Below are 18,964 nucleotides of genomic sequence, written 5' to 3' on the forward strand. Positions count from 1 at the left end.
CTGGCCTCCCCAGTGGAAGCTCGCCTTATGTGTAGTTGCATTATAATTGCACCTGTGCTTTTTTCTTGCTTTTCTGGATGATAGATTCCTAGAGCACGGTCCCTGTGTTTCAGTCATTAAAAGCTATTCCTGGCATCCTGAATGGTGTGCGGTGCACAGTCGGTGCTCCGGTGCACAGTGGGTGCTCCGTAGATGTGTGATGACTGGGGAAGGGCGCATAGGTGAGCGGGACGAGGAGACAGGAAGACTGGAGCTCCCCGGGTGCCCACTTTCCCCCACTCAGCCGCCCCCCTCCCGCCCCCCCCCCCCACCAGAGACATGAGGTAGTGTGGTCTGTGCACATCCTGGAGGTAAAGAGCAGGGCTCCCGAGCTGGCCTGGGAGCAGTTTTTCCACGGCACTTCGTCGTGCTGAATAAGCCGGCCCTCTGGCAGATACCATGGCGTAATTCAGAGTTATAGAATTATCGGTGCATGGAAGACTCTTAATTTAGGAGCTCTGGATTCATTCCCTTCAAGTTGTTCCTTTAATATTTATTGAGTGTCCCCTCTGCATTGGGTTCTAGAGCTGCATAAGTGAACAAGAGTAATTCTTGCCTTTAAGTTCTTCCAGGATAGTAGGGGAGACAGAGAAACACAACACTCACCTCATCCTCGGTATACAGGTGCTTAAGTGAAAGATTAAAGGCATGAACAAAGAAAGGACTTGTGCTTTTTTGTTTCTTCTTTAAGAAAATTAAGTTCTTGTTACTACGGCAAGTGCTGTTCCTTAAGCCCTGTTCTTTCAGAGACTTTACGAGCTGATTTATATTTATATGTATGAGACACGAGGCAGATGGTAGCAGTAATGGGACAAAAACAGGATCAGAGATGATTATTGGTCTCTGCAGTGTCAGTATTTTGGACCATGACTTCCCTGGACAGACAATACTAGAGAAATCCTATTTAGACTCTCTCTTTAAATTCTTGGCATGCATCCTTAAGGCCTAGGATGGCTACTGGAAGGAGGGAAGAAAAAAAAAGGGTGAAATTCTAAACAGAATCAATTCCCTTGAAGTAACTTTTCTTGGCTTAATTTTCTCAAAATACATGTGCTGGAGTTCCTGTTGTGGCTCAGCGATAGTGAACCCGACTAGTACCCATGAGAACATGGGTTCAGTCCCTGGCCTTGCTCAATGGGTTAGGGATCCGGCATTGCTGTGAGCTATGGTGTGGGTCGCAGATGGAGCTCAGTTCCTGAGTTGCTGTGGCTGTGGCTTAGGCTGGCAGCTGCAGCTCCAATTCCCTAGCCTGGGAACTTCCCATATGCTGCAGGTTTGGCCCTAAAAAAGCAAAAGCAGAACAAAACCAAACCAGACCCATGTGTTTATGTCTCATTGGCCTGAGCTTAGTCATGAGAACGGACTTGCTGTAAGAGAGGCAAGGAAAGGTAGTCTTTTAGTTAGTTGCCTTGCTTCCCCCAGATAAATCGGGTTCTGTTAGGGACATAGAGAGAGTAGACACTGGGTAGCAACAAGCAGACTCAGCTACATTGCTCAGTAAATGTTCTTTGAATGAATGAGTGAAAATGAAGGAGATGTGATAGAATCAAGGCTTTTGGTGCAAATACTGTACAATTACTTTTTTTTTTTTGTCTTTTTAAGGGCTGCACCCACAGCATATGGAGGGTCCTAGGCCAGAGGTCTAATCAGAGCTGTAAGCTGCTGGCCTATGTCAGAGCCACAGCAATGCCAGATCCGAGCCACGTCTGTGACCTACACCATAGCTTACGGCAAAGCCGGATCCTTAACCCACTGAGTGAGGCCAGGTATCAAACCTGCAACCTCATGATTCCTCGTTGGATTTGTTTCCACTGCGACATGATGGGAACTCCTATACAGTTACTTTTCATGGACTATATTTTTTCAACCATAAAATCAGATTGATCAACCACATACCTAAAACATGAAATACTTGGGTTGCTTTGCCCTCTAAATCACAGTGTTAGTTTATCTTTAGGCATATGTGGCTTGGGCCAGAATTGTAGGCTAAGGAGAGGAGAGAGGTTTGGGGTCTGACATACCTATGTGGACACACTTTCATTCTTGATTAGCAATAGTTTATTTTACTGAATTACTGTAATTTTTTGGTTTATAGAAATAGCTATGTAACTTATGTAGTTTTAGAGCTGTTTTTTCAGAAGTTTATCTTTTCACTTCTGCCCTGGCGATTTTCCTAATGCGGACACTAAAACTAAATGTTTTAATCACTAAAGCATGATTTCTTAAGTGATATATATACACATAGTAGTGCCAACCTTTACCACTGTAATACTCTTGAAATACAATTTCTTAAAAATTGGAAAAGTTCTAAGTGTTTTGAAGTTTTCTTGAAATTGAGAATGATATCAGTTTTCAAAATTATCATCAATTGGTGCCATAATTATTTAACTGTTATTTTGGTAGGATATTTATTCATGGTTTTCTTTTCTTCTTCTTCTTTTTTTTTTTTTTTGCCTTTATAGGGCCGTGCCTGTGGCATATGGAAGTTCCCAGGCTGGAGGTCAAATTGGAGTGACAGTGGTTGGCCTACACCACAGCCACAGCAGTACTGGATCTGAGCATGTCTGCGACCTATACCACAGCTCAGGGCAACGCTGGATCCCTGACCCACCAAACGAGGCCAGGGATTGAACCCGTATCCTCATGGATACCAGTCGGGTTCATTACCGCTGAGCCACAATGGGAATTTCCTTTTTTTGTTTTTTTTGTATTTTTTAAACTTGCGGTATAGTTGGTTTACAGTGTTGTGCCAGTTTCTGCTGGACAGCATGGTTACCCAGTGATACATATGTGGGTATACACATTCTTTTACGCATATCATCCCTTATCATGTTCTATCCCAAGAGATTGGACACGGTCCCTGGTGCTGTGCAGTAGGAATGGTTTTCTTTTATCTTCTAGATTCTGATCCCAGAATTTAAAAGAAAACTCTTTCTTCCTGATCATTGAGACTGCTTTGATCAGGATTGCCCTGCGAACTTTCTGAAGAGAAGGGTCCTGTGAGGAACCTTAAAAATAGGTTTTTGTTGGCTTCTTCTCTGGGACAATACTCATGTACTCTGCACTCCATTGAAAATATGCTCTCTTCCTTCATTCTTTTGTGCCAAGCAATCGGAAACTGGCTTTCCCAAACCATTTCCATGTGAAGAATGGCCTGCTTTTATTACTTATGTGAAAAAGTAAATTCCAGGGACCCTCAGCTGCAGGATGGCTCTTTCTTCCCAGCTGCTGCCCTTCCTTTGTGGAGGATGCGGGTTGCTGAGACAAGGCTTTGTCTGTTGCATGTAAAATGAACTTTGTTTGGCCCTCCCTCAAGCAGCTTCAAGTGCATAAGTGTCCAGCTGGACATTCCTCACCAGATGATAATTTAAATGCAGGTCAAATTTAGAACCCAACTTATATTAGTTTAAAAATAGACACTGCTTTAGAAAGCTGACCTCTGGTACTTTTGGGGCTTGGGGATCAGCTAGGCCATTTCTTGTGATTCACACAGCTGTTTTAGACTGAAGGGCAGTGCACATGTAGGCGAGATGGAGCCAGTGTCCTTGTGACTTCCCAGTCTTCCTGCTACCCCAGTTTCTTCCGTCTCCATGCATTACTCCCAGTAAATTCATGGCAAGTATATCATAGACTAGAATTGATTTCTGTATATTAATTTTATTGGAGGCTTTCCAGTTTGACTAAAAAGGGCTCAAGAATACAGAAAAAAAAATCTTAACAGGTTAATTTCAAGGTAATAAGACTTTATTACATGATGTATTCTTGGGTTTTATTTGGATGAGTCAGAGATTTCCCTCAGGGAACAGGGTAAGCATTGATCACCTTAAAGATGAGAAAGCTAAGATCCCTGGCAGCTTTCACCTGGGGCTGGAAGTCAGTTTATCAAATGATGTAGCATAATGTTTATAATATGCAAGTGAGTTACTGGTTATCAAAATACACAGTCATTTTATCATGTCTCATTTATTACCCCAAATCTAAGGTTTACATAATGTGTTCAGCAAAAAAGTTAATGGGGGTGTTCCACTGTGGCACAGCGGGTTAAGACTCCCACTGCAGCAGCTCAGGTTGCTGTGGAGGTGTGGGTTCGGTCCCTGGCCTGGTGCAGTGAGTTAAAGGATCCAGCATTGTTGGAGCTGCAGATGGGATTCAGTCCCTGGCCCAGGAACTTCCATATGTCACGGGTGTGGCCATAGAAAAGAAAAGTTAATAGGGTAAAGTTGAGATTGGGAGGAGTTTATTACTAGCTTTTTTTAATTATCGGAGAAGCAAACATATTAAGCTTGCATGGATATTGAGTTACTGCCTAAATCTTGTCCAAAACTGAAACAAAATAGTAAGTTTAAAGTTTTAAAGTCTTGCATTATTTAGAGTTACATAAAAAAAATTGTTAAGGGCAGTTTTTTTCTTTATAATTTAAAAAGGTAAAAATAAACTTTTTTTTTTTTTAATGAAGTAAAATTTGTCTTTATTTCCGGAACCAGTTTCCATACAGTCTTTGTTTTGTGTGTGTGTGTGTGGCCATGCCTGCAGCATGTGCAAGTTCCCAGGCCAGGATGGAATTTGTGACATAGCAGTGACCTGGGCCAGCTGCTGCAGTGACAATGACAGATCCTTAGCCCACTGCACCACAAGGGAATTCTCACTTGTCATACAGTTTTAATGGCTACCATCTCTGCTGACACCTTTGTATGATAATACTTTGTTTTGGGTGTCCCTCAAACAACTTAGAGGCCAATTGGACATTGATCATTAGATGGTAATTTAAATGTTTCTTTGAGACTGATTACCTTTAAACAGAATTAGAATTTAAACAGAAATGTTAAACATTGGGTCTTTTTGATAGATTTAGCAATGCAAAATTACATATATTATTTTGTGATACACCTGTGCTAGTAATGTTATTTTTTTACATCAAAACAAGTATCTTTTAAAAAGAGAAAATATGGAGTTTTTGCTTGCTTTTTGTTTATAAAGAGTATATTGTATATACTCTGTGTATGTGTGTATAATCCATGTTATAGTAATTGACGTGTTTCTGACAGAGGGCTATTGTGGATATTTTTGTATTGCCAAAGTCATGTTTGGACGTGCTAGCTAGGATGGGACATGTCATACAGTGACATTGTTTGACGCATTTGTGGAGACAGTTTCAGTTTTTTCTTTGGTGTGTACCTATTTGGACAAAAGGAAAACACTTACTTGCCATAGTAATTTTTTGTCGTGACTTAAAAGCTAAAACTAAAAGAAGTAGAATTTTCTTCAAGTGGGCAACCTTAGGGATGAATGGCTACCTGATGGTGTATATACATTATAGAGAACATTTTCAAAGCTCCTGTTTTGAGAGCAGTCAAGATGCTTTCTCCTAATACTAAGATGTTTGTTCATTTAAATTAGTAATAGTAATATTCATAATATCTTATTTTTTAATAATGCTGAGTGCTTAAGTAGTAAACACTCTCTTATTTTAATCCTTAGAGTCATCCTTTCAAATAGGTTATCTACGTTTAAAAATAAAAAGAAACCACATCTACATATTAGATATGTTTCTAACCTATTGGCAAGTGTCAGTTACAAGTAGATTTTCCTCAGGCTCTTAATCAGTCTGGATTTTGTTTACCTAGTAAGTCTTCATTACAACAGAAACTCAAGTAAAACTAAATGTGGCTCTTGGAATCTGAGCCGTCTTTGGGAGCAAGTGTCTGAGGTGTAAATTATAGTGTTCCCATGATGGTGATCATTACTCATTTGCTTTTTTCCTTGAGTATCTTCTTTGTGTCAGGCTTCATCCGATTAAGTTCTGGGGACATTGTATTTCCACAAACTGACACCATACCTGTCTTCATAGAATTTAGGGACTTAGTGGAAGAGATATGAACAAATAGTGTGGTCACACAAGTAACTGTGTGTGTGTGTGTGTACATATATATAGTAGGAAGTGAGCTGGAAGCAGTATACCCATGTGTTTCCAATAGTTTAAAGGAGCAACCCAGTGTTTTATTTAAATACCCACAGACAAGAAGCAAGAAGTGGGATTTACAGGCTCCATTTTCAGCAAATTATACATGAAACCAGATTATTTGGAAATATGAAAATATACCTGATATCCTCATTCAATTCAGGGTGTGTACAGGGCGAAGGTGGGAGAGGAAGGGGATGGGCAGGGGAGAAAGCGCTTCTGAGAAGATGAGTAGGGATTATCCAGATGGGGACGTGGAAGGTAGGAAAATATTTTTGCCAAACCCCCACTGCTGACAAGAAAGCTGAACGTGTTTAACAAGCTTGAAGATTAGTGTGGCTGGAACATAGTAACTGGGGACACGGTGCCTTCAGGGTTGAAAAGATTTGCTGGATTATCATGCAGGGGCTCTTCGACCTTGTCGGGCATTTTTAGTTTTATGCCCAGTGTAATGAGAAGCCGTGGAAGGGCTTTAGGCCAGGGTGTGTTGTGCATTGCAGAGGCCCTGTGGTTGCTGTGTTGAGAGCCTAATAGAAGGTGGCAAGTATGGAGGTGGTGGGGGGGGGTCACTTATGCAGATTTTTACTCATATTATCCTGGGACATAAAGGCGTTGACTACTTTTTTTTTTTTTTTCTTTCCCAAACTAGGTCTGGAATTTTTAGTTTTCACGTTTGGGATGACCTTTAGTGCTCCCCCCAAGCAGAACATGGGCTCCTTGAGGTCCTGTGGTGTGGTCTTACTCCCTGCAGTGTGCACGTGGCCCTGAGCAGAGCCTGACACAGAGAAAGTGCTCAGTAAATAGCTCTGAACTGACCGATTGACGGCCTGAGAAAAATGCACTTCTGTTTTCTGCTCATCCAAGTCTGTCAGCACCTTCTCCTCTGCCACCCGGCGGTAAGACTGTATTTAAATCTGTTTCATGGCCACAGGCCCTTGCAGCCAGGTCCAGGCAGACTCTGGTCCTTGACAACAAGGCCTCTGGGTACTTTGGGAAATCCTGGCTACCACCAGGGCTGAGGTGCAAAGAAATGTGTATTAGTTTAATTTTTTGTGCTAGTGGCCTGATGGCACAGCTACAAAAAGAACTTGGCAGTGAGGAGCAAGTGTGGATTGCTGAAAGTTTCAGGGGAGCTCAGGCACACCAGAATATAGGAATGTGGTGTTGGCTTTATCAGTTCAGAAGTTTTAAATTTCAGTATTAACCATGTTTTTCCAAGAGTATAAAGGATCGACTTAACGTTTTATCGAGAAAAAGAAGCAGCAGCAGCAAGAAGTGGGATTTGAGACTACATTTTTAATGTGTAATTAAGAGTTCTGTTTATTTAGGATACATCTTTGACTTTGAAAAGCCTTGACAGATAAAGCTGTTGAATGATGTGCACATCAGTTGAAGCGGATAGAGATTTTGTTCTCAGGTACAGATCATGTTAATACCAACTCTGAATATAAATGATTTCTGTTCTCTGGTTCGGACTTGTAGCCTGTGTGGCAGGGCCTGGCTCCTGCCTTTGCTCTTTCATGAACTAAGAGTCTGTGTGTAAAAGCCCACCTTCCAAGGGAAGCATTTGGAGACCAGTGCTGCCTTTGCCCTTAGCACCAGGCATTGTGGATGAATCCTGAGGCGTGCTTTTCCTTTGCCTTTGGTTGCTAAGCCTCCCCAAGATGGTCCCCTCCTCCACACATCGATCTCCAAACGGTTTTACTTGTACTTGAATTGTAACCCGCTTGAGGTAGGTTTTTTTCCTCTCTGATGGAAGCAAATGGCATTTTCATACATTTATCTTTGGATTTGTGGTCCCAGAAGGCAGAGTCTGGGATCCCTTTTACTTCTGTGCTGTTCTCCAGCTTCCAACTTAATTCCCATCAAAGCAGCACATCTGTGAGGTCTGCCTCCCTAACCCTCCCTGCAAAAATAGTTACCGAATAACTACTTGTGTGAGTGCCAGGTATTGTTCTGGTCCTATGTTTTGAACAATACAAAATTATATATTTTTGTGTGTATGTGACCATGAACTTGTGAGACTAAATTGATTGGCAAGGGTGACTGAGGAGACCTTTATTATATCTGTCCAAGGACAGTTTATTGACAAATAATAGGAGTGTTTCATCATAAGTATCACTGTGAAAGGAGCCTTCACCAGAATATAACTTGAGATCATATTGGAAATTTAGAATATTGCTTCCTTTCTAAAAGAAGCAGTGGGGGAAAAGTTATGTATGTTATGTCAGGAGAGAAGCTGAAATGCTTGTTTAATTTGATTCAAAGGATTAAAACTAAAATGTATTTACACTTGGAGAATGTGTTAGATATTCTAAGATGAATAAATTTTAGTTCAGCAGATATTTTCTTCTCTCTTTAAATTGACATATTCAGGGAGCTTCCACTGTGACACAAGGGTTAAGGGATCCAGCATTGCCACAGCTCTGGCTTGGATTCAGTCCCTGGCCCAGAACTTCCCTATGCTACAGGTGTGGCCATAAAAAATAAAGGTAGAAAAAAAATTGATATATTCAGTTCCTTGTTTGTATTTATTAATTTCATTGATGAACTTTCATATTCCTGATAACTGATAATGTTGGCAGGCCAGGCAGGCTAAGGAGAAATATATGGTTTAATATTTACTACACCAAAAACACATTGGCTCATGTTTTTAAATATGAGTTGTCTATTTGGGTACTATGTGTGTGTGAGTTTTGAAAATCTAGAAAATTGAGGCTTTGAAACCTAGAGGTTTTAAGTCTTCCTTTGTAATTTGGATACCTTTAAATTTGTTTGTTAGTTGTTTCTTTGCCTTATTGTACTAGCTAGAACCTCCAGTTAAACAGAGATAGTGAGGACTGGCTATCTTTATCTTGTTCCTGATGTTGGGGGAATACTTCAAGTCTTTTACTGTTACCTGTGATGTTAGCTGTAGGTCTTGCACAAATATCCTTTATAGGTTGAGAATGTTCGCTTCTGTTCTTAGTTTGCTGAGTTGTTTTTTTTTTTTAATCATGAGTGGGTGTTGTATATATTGATACACTTATGTGGCTTCTGTCCTTATTAATATATTTTATTAAATTAATTCACTTTCACATGTTGTATTATGTTAATTAATTTTTAAATGGTAAATCAAACTTACGTTCCTGAGATGAATCCCGTTTAATGATAGCATTTAATCTTCATTATATGTTGCTGGATTTGGTTTACTAATTGAGTTTTGCATGTATATATATTCATGAAGAATATTATCTGTTGTTTTCTATTTTTGTGGTATCTATGGCTTTGGTATCAGGATACTACTGAATGCATAGAATGATTTGCGAAGTGTTCTCTCTTTCCTTCTTTTTTGGCGGGGTTGGGAGGGCACACTTGCACATATGTTCCCAAGCTAGGGATTGAATCATAGCTTTGGCTGCTAACCCACACCATAGCCACAGCGACGCAGGATCCGAGCAGCATCTGTGACATACACCACAGCTCATGATAACACCAGATCCCTGACCCACTGAGCAAGGCCAGTGATCATACCCACATCCTCATGGATACCAGTAGGGTTTGTTTCCACTGCACCACAATGGGAACTCCCAAGCATTCTCTCTTTCTGTTTTCTGGAAGAGTTTGTGAAGAAATGGCTTTCTTCTTTAAATATGTGATAGAATTCAGCAGTGAAGCCATCTGGGCTTGGGATTTTCTTTGTAGGAAGATTTGTAATTACTAATCGAACTTCTTGTTACAGGTGTTTTCAGATCGTCTCTTTCTTCTTAAATTAGTTTTGCTAATTTACACCTTTCTAGGAATTTGTCTGTTTTATCTAAATTGTTTACTTTGGTGGTATACAGTTTTTCATAATATTCTCTTATTTTTTTTTTTTTTCTGTAGGGTCAGTAGTGATGCCTCTTGCATGCCTGATTTTGGTAATTTGTATTTTTTCTTGGTCGGTCTAAATTAAAATTTGTCAATTTTTGGACCTTTTAAAAGAATCAATTCTGGTTTCATTTTTTCTCTGTTGTCTTTCTGTTTTCAATTTCTTTGATTTTTGCTCTACACTTTTTCTTGTTGTGGGGTTTAGTTTACTCTTTATCTAGCTTAAAGTGGAAATTACTTGAGATTTTTATTTTCTAACATAGGCTTAAACTTAAAGCTGTAAAATTCTAACAACCACTTTAGCACAGCCTATAAATTTTCACTTTTGTTTTCATTCACTTCAGAATTTTTTTTTTAACCTTAACTCCTACTACCTGTTTTTTGTTTGTTTGTTTGTTTTTTGTTTTTTGGGTTTTTTTTTTGGTCTTTTTAGGGCTGCACCCACAGCATATGGAAGTTCCCAGGCTAGGGGTTGAATTGGAGCTGTTGCTGCCGGCTACCGCCACAGCCACAGCAATGCCAGATCTGAGCCGCATCTGTGATCTACACCACAGCTCATGGCAGTGCCAGATCCTTAACCCACTGAAAAGGCCAGGGATTGAACATGCAACCTCATGGTTCCTAGTCGGGTTCATTTCTGCTGCACCAGGATGTGAACTCTAATTCACTTCAGAATATTTTAAAATTTTTCTTGAGATTTTCTTTCTCCCATGAGTCATTTAGAAAATGTTAATTTCCAAGTGTTTGGCAATTTCCCAGATTACTTTTGGTTGTGACTTAATGCTTTGGAGCCCCAAATATATTTTGTATTATTTAATCCTTTTAAATTTATCAAGATATATCACAACATTGCAGTGATCTATCTTGAGCCTTGAAAAGGATGTGTATTCTATTATTATATTCTATCTAATGAGTATTCTGTATGCTAAATAGTGCTGCACAAGTGTTTATATCCTTTGTGACTTTTTTGTCTAGTTGTTCCATCACTCAGAGTGGGATGTTGAATCTTTATTATTTTCCCGTTCTCCTTTCAGTTCTGTTTATTTTTTGTTTCAGCTGTTTTGGGGCTCTGTTGTTAGATTTCATATACCTTGATAGCTGTTTTATCTCACTGATAAATTGACCCTTTTATCATTTTAAACTCTTCTTCTCCAGTGATACGTTTGTCTTAAAGTCCACTTCAACTAATAATAATAGTATAGCTGCTCCAGCTTTCTTAGGGTTACTGTTTATGGTATATATTTTTCTGTCTTTGAAGGCTATCAGAATCAGTCCTGTGTTAGTATGAGAATGTTGCCATGTAATCCTTTCTTCAAATGTGCTACATGTTCAAGCATTTTATTTGCATACCTGATAGTGAGTTAAAGGAGGATCCTCTTAAAATGATCACCCAGTTTTAAACACACACATGTACAGTTCTGTACATTTTAATACATATTTAGATTCCTGCAATTTTCGCCCCACTCAAGATTCAGAACAGTTTTGTAAGCCCCCCAATCCTCTCATGCCGTCCCTCTGTATATAGTCCCCTCTCTGCCCACGGAATCCTCTGGGAACCACTGATCTGTACTCTAGTCTTAAGAGTTTTGTTGTTTTGAGACTGTCATTTAACCTAATAAAGTAGAATGTCACGTAAATAGTGTCACATAGTATTTAACTTTCTAAGACTGGTGTCCTTCACTCCGCAGACCTTTGTGGTTCATCTGAGTTGTGGCTGCATCACTGGCTCCTTCCTTTGTACTGCGGAGTAGTATGTTGTGTGGATGCCCCAGTGTGTTTATACGTTTGCCCATTGAAGGACACTTGGGTTGTTTCCAGTTTGGATGATTATGAGTAAAGCTGCTGTAAACATTTGTATTTAGTTTTTTCCATTAACATAAGTTTTCATTTCTCTTGGGTAGACACCCAGGTGTGTGATTTCTGGATCATAGGGTACGTGTATGTTTCAGTTTAAGAGAAAACTGCCAAACCATTTTCAAGAGCGGTCGTGTCATTTTTCATTCCCATCAGCATTGTTGGAGAGTTCTCCTTGCTTCCCATCCTCACCACCCCTTATCGCCAGTCTTTTTCATTTTAGCTGTTCTAACAGGTGTGTAGCTGTATCTCATGGCTTTAATTTGCATTTCCCTAATGATGAATAATTTTAAACATCTCTCCTGTATTTGCCATCTGTATATCCTCTTTGGTGAAGTGTCCTCTTAAGCTTTAAATTTCCTATGTTAAGGATTTCTGAGAAAAATTATTTTAAGTACACTGATTATAATCTTTCCTTGATAACAGAGGTCATTGTTAAGAACTATAATTACAAGTTGGGTTTGGAATTACTGGGAAGCTTTTGGGGATAGTTGAGTGGTGTTACATACTTATGTCTCTTTCAGGCTTTACTTTTCTGCTGCTGATGTGCCTGGTTCTGGCAGCAATCCCACTTCCCATCCCCTTTTCTGGTTGACTGCTTTGATGAAATGATCATGAATAAGCCTGTTAGAATTGTGTTTGAAAAAGAATAGTGGAGTGCCTCTCAATAAAGGCTATAGGAGCTCTTGTCTAAGTGAAGTACATAAACTCAGTAACATCTGTTTTAGTACCTTTCAAACTGGGGCCGTGAAACTCAGACTAAGGGTCTGTGAATATGACTCTGTATATGCACCAAGCTCTGTTTATAAGCTGAATAAACACTATAACTTGCAGTATCTAGTCTACCGGTTGTCAGGAATAACACAGATGCTGCTGGCAACTGTGGACTCATAATTTTTTTTTTCCCAGTGTAGTAGTTTCTTTACCAGCTCTTTTGCTTCTTTGTATTGGTGGGGTTGGGAGAGGTTATCAGATGGAGCTTTCCTGGCAAGTTAGGTATTGATGTTCATGACTAACCAGGACAGGATGAAGTATGCTTTCTAGTTTGTGCAGTTTAACCCTAGCTAGGTGGTTGACTAAATGCTCTTTATAAGGCTGACGTCAATTTTTGGTGATGCAGTATGGCATGTTTTTGTTGAAAGCCTTCCTGAGAAAGTTAGAAAACTGGCAAGCTCTTTGAATTCTTCAAGTGAGAGGGTCTATATGAATTGTTATTAACACCAACTTAACCTAAACTAAAAAGAGACAAGAAAAAGTATTTTCTGAGTGATGGTTGCATAAATGAGATGTTGATATCATGGGTTCTAGGGCTGATTCTTTTCCCATATTCATCATGTCATTTTGATGCATTTGTTATAAATAAAACTTGATTAGTGGCCTGGTGGTTCAATACAAGGCTTATAGAAATAGAGAAGGAAACTGTTCCTGGGTATGTAACTTATATAAACATGACGTCTGCTTGTGTATTCTCAATCAGACTCTAACTTAAGTCTCTGAAATACTTTGCTGCTTTGCAGGCCTCATACTGTCAAGCAAGTTCCTGTGCAAAGAATATGTAATTATATCATAATATAATTTGTTATGCATATATCATATCTTAAGTTATCAATCTTAACAGCTTTATTTTCCTCAGTTATTTTTGGTTCTCGTTTCAGGATGCGAAGTTAAGATAGCGATTCCTTCTATGTTAGCAGAGTAAGCAAAAATACAAAAAAAAAGTTGTTGATGTACTAATTATCAGCAGAGTCATTTTAATTATGACATTTTAATTATATTTGGGGGTGTCATTTATTGGGGGGGCTTTTTTTTATCACATTTACGTTTATCCCCAAATTTCTTTATGATAGTCAAGCTAAACCAGTCTTTCAGAACTAGTGTTCAAAATTATTTGATTGCGAGTAGAAATTTAAAATGTGACTAACTGCGATGGAGGTCATTAATATGAGATGTGCCCCACCAGAAACCAGGGATCCAGTTCTGAATCAGTTCAACTAAAAGGACCCCTAGAATTTTTTATTGAATAATTATACAGAATTTGTTACAAATTAAGGTCTTTGTATAAACTTATTTAAAGTGATTAACTTTCTTTTATAAACAGGCCAGCATGTTAATTGAAAGTATTCTAAATGCTCTTATTTTTTCATTTGGGGAGTGGTATTTGAATTACCCTGAGATTAACCATGACGGAAGAAAGTGATAGATTAAACTACATTAAAGTTAAAATTTTCTCTTCATCAAAAACATGGTAAGGAGAGCCAAAAGGCAAGCCACACAGTGAGGGGGAGATATTTGCAATATACTGTGTGTATATATTGAACAGAGAGCTCATATCCAGAATATATAAGGATTATAAATCAGTAAAAGCCAGACCTTCCATTCCCCCTTTCCCTCCCCTTGGCCAAAGACATAAGACTTGAATAGGCAGATCACAAAAGAAGACATTAAATCATTTCTATAAGGAAAGTGAAAATTAAAACCGTAGTAATATTGTATTCTCATCAGGATGACAAGTGGAAAAGACTGATCATTCTAAGTAGAGAGCAACTGGAACGCATACACACTGCTGGTGGGAGTATAAATTGGTACAGCCTTCCATCCAACAATTCTGCTCCCAGGTGTGTACAGACCCGAGAGAAATGCACACATTTGTGCCCCAAGAATATGTCCAAAAGTATTCAGAGCAGCATTATTTGTACTCATGGCAAACTAGAAAAAGTTGGCATGTTCTTCAGTAGTAAATGGAGAAATATATTGCGGAATGTTCATACAACACTACCGACGCTTCCTTGTTACAACACAGATGAGATTCACATTGTCGAAGCAGACAGTATACTCTGTGACCTCATTTAAATAAATTGCTTTCCGGTTGCATACTTTCCTTGTGCTGTAAAATGTCCAGTTCAAAAACAGACAGAACCAACCGATAGCACTTGAAGTCGTAATAGTCACTGGCTTTGGAAGTTAACCGAAGACATGTGAAGGTGGCGTTTGAGGTATAGGTAATGCTCTTTTTTGATTGAGTCATATTTGCGTAGGTGATTTCACTTTGTGAAAATTCTTAAAGATGTATACTTAAGATATACATACTTAGGAGTTCCCATTATGGCTCAGCAGGTTAAGGACCTGATATTCTCTCTGTGAAAGTGTGGGTTCGATCCCAGGCCGCAATCAGTGGGTTAAGGATCTGGCGTTGCCATAAGCTATGGCATAGTTTGCGGCCACAGCTCCACAGGCTCCAATTCGACTCCTGGCCTGGGAACTTCCATATACGGCAGGTGTGGCCATAAAAAGAAAAAAAAATAGCATACTTATATATGTATTTCAATTTTTATGGAAGTTTCCTTAGGAAAATCCATTGGACCTAACTTTGTTTTCCCCCTTCTACATATTGCATCCTGAAATAGGAGCGAGGCATTAGATTCTTTAGTGTTAGCCATGACAGTTCTTTAAAATCTTTTTACCTTCAAGAGCTGATGCTTTTATTTGCCAGTTTTGTCTTTACTGCTGTAAGGATCTTTGTGAAATCTCCAATAGTTTGAAGGGTCAGAAACAAAATATCTTGGTTATTAGGTTAGGAATAAACTATAGTGAGTTTATTAAATATGAAACTGTGTGAATGTTTAGAAAATTTTGCAGAGAACTAAAAGTGTTGATAAGGTCTTATTAGTCCAGAGGCTTCTCTGTTAGTCCAGAGAAAATATTTTTCCCTTGCAGTGATGCAAATCTGGTTTTATATTTCTTTCCCCTGTATACTCTAACTTTCTTGAGAGTGGAAACTGTTTCTTCATTTCTCCTAATGTAACACAGTGCTTATGTTGATTGCCTTTACATTTTATAGAAGAGTGCTAAAATACTAGAAGGTTTTAATTCTACTGTATATTGCCCTTTTCCTTTACTTCAGATGAAATTAATTGCAATTTCTTACATGATGGTGATGTAACATTTATCCTGATCGATGGTCTTGAAATTTTATAGCCGTCATAACCTCTGACCTTCATTGAAAAAGATGTGCCTCTTATATGTCAGTGTGATGAACTCTGCTCAAGTCTAGCCACAAACAGTGTAAATAGCAGAACTGTAAAACTGGAGTTATCATGTCTGATAGTATAGCTCATTTTATCCTAAGAACAATGCTTTGCCAAAGTGCTTTGTAAATCACAAAGTTTTACAATGTGACGGTTGTAAAGGAATTCTCTGGCATGATTCCTGTTTTGGCTTTGATGCAGAGCCTGTGCTTATATTCAGAATCACTGTAAAATGTTTTATGAGTCCACCACTGGCCAACATCATCAGTTGATGATGCTGAAAGAACATTTTAAGATGCTGATTTCATTGATTTGACTATCTTGTGCATTTCCAATAGGATAGGCAGGGGTATAATAAATCTCTGAGCCAGCAAGTTTGGCTTCCTTGTAAAATATTAAAAAATTAGTAGAACATGCTAGTTTGGAGTGGCTCATTGTGATGATTACAGTAATTGCCAAAGCAGCTTGATGCTGTAAATGTTTCATTAAGTATTTTTCTTTAAACTTTTCTTTATCTTTACAGACAGCCTATTTGTTGGTAATAAATTGCCAATGAATTGCCAGTAATAATTGTTAATATGTATGTATACACATGATTTAGTCTTTATTTTACAATAATGTTAGATTTACAGGAAAGTTGCACAGATGTGAATATGTATTAAAAAATGCCTAATTAGTAGTTTCTTTAGCTAGCATTTCTATTAAAAATTTAATATTTTTAATAAAGTGTCTTTGCCTCTGATTTTGGTTCAGTAGAAAAGCATTTTGTTTTAGTGTATATTATGTTTAAGTGAAAGTGTGCTATTTTAGTTGTCCTCTTTCTTTAAATGCCACTTTCCCTGTGTTGTGAAATAGCTATCGATTACATGGAGAGCTGTGAAACGTTAATGTGTATATATGTGATTTATGTTCTACTTTTGTGAGTATGAATAAACTTCATTGAACCAGGACCATGGGGTTCATTTAATTATAGAAACAGAAATCTGCCTGGTTAAATGCTCACAGTTTTATTTTTTATTTTATTTTATTTTATTTATCTGTCTGTTTGTCTGTCTGTCTGTCTGTCTTTTTTGCCTTTTCTTGGGCCGCTCCCGCAGCATATGGAGGTTCCCAGGCTAGGGGTCGAATCGGAGCCGTAGCCACCGGCCTACACCAGAGCCACGGCAGTGCGGGATCTGAGCTGCGTCTGCAACCCACACCACAGCTCACGGCAATGCTGGATCCTTAACCCACTGAGCAAGGGCAGGGATCAAACCCGCAACCTCATGGTTCCTAGTCGGATTCATTAACCACTGCGCCACGACGGGAACTCCCACAGTTTTACATTTTTACAAAATAGTTTAAAATTGCATATGCGAGTTTCTCTTTCCTTCTCCTTTCTATTGTAGTTATATAATAACATAAGTAAGTAGTTTGTAAGTACAGAGGGATACCACATTTGATTGAATTTAAGATGCCTTCAATTGTAAGACCTAGCAGGGAGTTCCCTGGTGGCCTAACAGTTAAGGATTTGTCATTGTCACTGCTGTGGCTCAAGTCACTGCTTTGACTGGGGTTACTGCTGTAGCGCAGTTCAATCCCTGTCCTGGGAACCTCTGCATATCGTGGGCATGGCCAAAATAAATTGTAGCACATATCATTATTCTATATATCATTATGGAAAAGACCATAGCTTTTAAACTATGACACAGTGCTAAGATGAAATCAATTTTAAGGCACATCCTGATTTTGGTGATGTTAAAATGAAGAAAGGTGTGGATATTAGATACATGCAAGGCAATCATCACTCTTAACAATTATTTTATTTGGGCTTTACCTTTTAGGACCTCTAGCCTTTTTAGAAGGCTATGTGAGAATCATTTATTTGAATTGTGTTGCTTGCTTTTATGCTCAAATACTGTTGGCAACATGTTCTAAGCAGTGTCTCTTATTTTAAGAAGATATCAACATTTTCATTGAAGTGTTATTTCTGTATTATTTGAGTGCTTTTCGAGGACAGAACCACACTCCGTTGCATATAAGTACTTGGTGCCATGTGGCCTCCAAGAGCTATTTCATCCTATTCCTTCTTCTGAATTTTCAGTTTCTCCATTTGCTGGTTACCTACTTGCTTTCTGGTTTGTAGCCTGAGAAAATTGTTTACAATCCTAATTCCTCCCCAGGCGACCATTTCTTTTCTCTTCTCCCCCAGAGTCCTGCCTGTGTCTTCCTTCCCAGCCTGGCCTGAGTCATGTGCTTCCTCACCTGTGTTATTTATCACACACGTCTCTGCATAAGATTTATGTCTCTACCATTTTGTTGAAGCAGGTCTCTCTGAGGTCCACAGTAGCTTTCTAATTTTCTAAAGCTGGTCATCTCTTTTTAGTTCAGTTATTAAAACTCATCTTTACTGTTCTCCCTGACTCTTTCTTTTCTCCTTAGAACTATGGCTATAGTTTGTCTCTGTGTTATTTTTGTAAAATTGTGATGCCTTATTTTTTCCCATTTCATCTACTCTATGATGAAAGGAATATTGCAACATGAAAAAAAAAATACTCCATTGATCTGCCATTCTAGTATGTATGTATACAATATGATATATTATAGTATGGCTATAGTGTAATTTTTTTCTATATAGTATTTCTCTTGTCAAACAGTGACTTGTTTCCAGATTCTTTATTTTGTTTAACAGACATTGTAGCAGCGCATATATTCAGTCATATAACTTTTTGCTTTTCTTATATTATTTACCTAAGATCCATTTTCAAGAGTGCCATTGATTAGTTAGCCATTAATTACAAGGGTTATGAGCATTTTGCTAAATATTATCTACTTTTATAGGTGCCATCCCAATTTACAGGGCCACAAGGAGTTTTATTTCAGGCTTATTAGTGTCAAATATCAAAAATTATCTTGCTAATTTAATAGTACAGATGTGTAAAATATTACTTTGCTAATTTAATAGTTCTAAAATGATGGCTACTTCATTTTTGCTTTAATGTTTATTTCTTGATTATTAATAAGGGTGAGCATTTTCACATCTGTTTTATATTGAATTTCTTTTGCCTCACGAATTCTACCCATATACCTATATCCCATTTTTCTCTCTAGTAATCTAGTACAAAAGCTGTTACAGAGAAACCTGTCTTAGATTGTAGGATTTCTAAATTACCCTCTTTTTAAACCAGATGTGCAGAGATATTCCTACTTATTCACATCATGATGGCTTTTGCCAACGTGATGCATTAAATTCATGTAT

At 38.4% G+C, this 18,964-nt stretch overlaps 1 protein-coding gene across 10 annotated transcripts in view; it reads left to right on the top strand.

The window, feature by feature from the left end:
• The window catches only part of SIPA1L1 (signal induced proliferation associated 1 like 1), a 380,227-nt gene that overhangs the window by 146,902 nt on the left and 214,361 nt on the right, over nt 1-18,964 (top strand). For 8 of the 10 annotated variants that reach the window (XM_047795415.1, XM_047795405.1, XM_047795412.1 and 5 more), the window contains one exon: nt 6,648-6,894. The exons of the other annotated variants lie outside the window; for them this stretch is intronic. The gene's annotated coding sequence lies outside the window, so the exon portion shown is untranslated. The remainder of the gene's footprint in view (nt 1-6,647; nt 6,895-18,964) is intronic. 10 annotated transcript variants of the gene reach the window in all.

The sequence above is a fragment of the Phacochoerus africanus genome, chromosome 9 (genome assembly GCF_016906955.1).
Source record: "Phacochoerus africanus isolate WHEZ1 chromosome 9, ROS_Pafr_v1, whole genome shotgun sequence".
In the NCBI taxonomy this organism is placed as follows: domain Eukaryota; kingdom Metazoa; phylum Chordata; class Mammalia; order Artiodactyla; family Suidae; genus Phacochoerus; species Phacochoerus africanus.